Raw genomic sequence first — 2,404 nt, 5'->3', positions numbered from 1 at the left:
ATCTAGAACATCATGTACATTCTGATATTAAAAGAGATTTATGATGTGTACATATTTATTTATAGCAACTTGCAAATTTAAAACGAACTTATATTTCTAGGCAATTAGAATTAATCTCATCTCAGTTTTTTTTTTTTCCTGGAATAAAAATCTGTGGCAAACTCTACCTTTTCTATGAAACATTGCAGGTGATGAAGGACTGATATTGAATCTATTCTGTCATAAGGTAAAGGTGCTTTATTTGTCATCAATGCATGTTCCCATACAATGATGAAATTTGTGCTCTGCATCTGATCCATCTCACATGACAAACACCCAAGTAGAGCAGCGGGCAGCTATGTAAGCACCCAGGGAGCAGTTGGGGGTTGGCTGTCTTGCTCAAGGACACCACGGCATGTGGGCATGGTGGAGAGTCGAACCTGTGACTTTCTGGTCTCAAGCCTTAAAACTAATGTTGGTGGCAGTCATCTCTGTAACAATGCACTTTTATCAAGTATTATACGCTGAAAGGTGCAGCTTGATGGTGAACAGTGTGCTGACTTTTGGGAGCAACACTGTTATAAATCAAATTAGTAAAATCCTGTGAGGAAAACTAAAAGATCATTCAGGTTTCAGCAAAATGTCCTACTACATTCAGAATTTAAATATTCCAGAAAATTGGGCTTTGCATGTCTGAACTGGTATGTTACTATATTTGACTGGTTTTAAAATCACAGTTTAAGTTTTAGGATTTTTCAGCTACAGGACTTATGTTTTCTTCTCAATGCGGCAAGTGCAGAGGCAGAGCGGAGCCTGATCTTGCACAAACATCACATTCATCTGCCTCCAGTGAAGCCGACGCTCCACTGCCTCATTGGTGCCTTTGTAACGTCCACATCAAAAGGGCCTGACCCTCAGACAGTCTGGTCACATTAAGGGAGAGTTAAAGACCGTCTGACCTTGTGAATAAGCTTATTGATCAGGGCAAAAAGCAGCTTTACTCTTTGATCTTTCAACTTATGAAAAAGCTTGTCAGTGTGTGTATTTTTAGATAAGAGAGGGCTACTGCGCAGGTCTAGTTTAGTGATGCTTTATAACTCAGTGACTAATGAACCTTTAACCATTTATCTCTGCATACTAACATGTAAAAACATATTTGTGACCTAATACTGACATACTGTATAAACACCTACTGTTTTAGGTAATTAGGACTGTATGATGTTGTTTTTGGAGATTAGCTGGAGCACTTCATCCACACAGACACTCCGATCAGAGAGTGAGGCCGGACACAATGACACAGTTTTTTGGAGTTTATTGAACTCTCCAGTCTTTTACAGCATTAAGTTCCATTTATGAGTTGCCTATCCGTCACAACCAATATTAACTGTCTTTTATCTGTCTGTCTGGTATCTGAAATAAAAGAAAAGGGCTAAATAAGAATATGCTAAYATGTAGCTTAGCTTACACTTAATATTACAAGAAGGCAAAACCTCAAACATGAAATAAACACTTCTTGGACTGTCTCAAACTAGYGCCAAAATCGCGACCTCATTTGCATATGAAAAGAAATAATTAGCGCTCATTAACGGTTCATTAAACTCACCTTTGTCACAAACGCAGACAGGCATCCATGATAAAAAGAACAAGAACTGCCTTGCTCAGCTCTATATATATCCAAGGAACCCTTAGCTGTCCAACCAGATGCCTGACGTAAAAATACTAATTAGCTGTCCAACAAGATGCCTGATGTAAAATACAAATTAAAGTCTTAAACAGGCCTGAACAAAACACAATGCAGAAATACTGGGGAATTTACAACATTATAGTCGACCAATCATCGATTTGTCGACTATAAAAATAATCGTTTGTGGCAGCCCTAATTACCACTACTGCGCATGTGTGTCAACGACAGAAAGGCAGACGTGGCAGTGGAAGGTGCCGCAGCAGTTTGGAGAGAAAAACAAAGTTAAAAAAATAGATGCATCAACTATTAAATTAGTTGACGATTTTAATTGTCGACAATAATCGTGACTAGTTGACTAATCGTGGCAGCCCTATCCACCACAAAGAATAAGAAGATATTAATTAAAACCCACATAGCAGACAGGCGTGGGCCAGATCTGGTGTCATGTCGGCACTGCTGACTGCTGCATGACAAGTTGTTGGTCAACCAGATGTGGGCCAGGTCTGGCAATTTTGGCACTGTTTTTAAGATGGCATGTAGGAATGCACCGATATGAAAAATTTAGCCGATATCCTGAGTTGTAAAGTAACTATGTACAAATACTTTGTTACTGTACTTAGGTAGAACCTTTGGGTATCTGTACTTTACTTAAGTAATAATTTTTCAGCCTACTTTGTACTTCTACTTCTTACATTTTCACACAGTTATCTGTACTTTCTACTCCTTACTTTTTTAAAAAAG

At 38.5% G+C, this 2,404-nt stretch overlaps 1 protein-coding gene and 1 long non-coding RNA gene across 2 annotated transcripts in view; both read right to left on the bottom strand.

Annotated features, from left to right (window-relative positions):
* The window catches only part of sgpp2 (sphingosine-1-phosphate phosphatase 2), a 30,654-nt gene that overhangs the window by 12,241 nt on the left and 16,009 nt on the right, over positions 1-2,404 (bottom strand). The gene's annotated exons all lie outside the window — the stretch shown is intronic.
* LOC106523276 (uncharacterized) lies at positions 1,275-1,793 on the bottom strand. The gene is made up of 2 exons (XR_001310872.1): positions 1,583-1,793; positions 1,275-1,389 (listed from the first exon to the last, which is right to left on the bottom strand). It is a non-coding gene; the product is annotated as an uncharacterized LOC106523276 (long non-coding RNA).

This window comes from Austrofundulus limnaeus, unplaced genomic scaffold (genome assembly GCF_001266775.1).
Source record: "Austrofundulus limnaeus strain Quisiro unplaced genomic scaffold, Austrofundulus_limnaeus-1.0 Scaffold150, whole genome shotgun sequence".
NCBI lineage: Eukaryota > Metazoa > Chordata > Actinopteri > Cyprinodontiformes > Rivulidae > Austrofundulus > Austrofundulus limnaeus.
The sequence above is the reverse complement of the archived record's forward strand: the minus strand, read 5'-3'. Positions and strand labels throughout refer to the sequence as shown.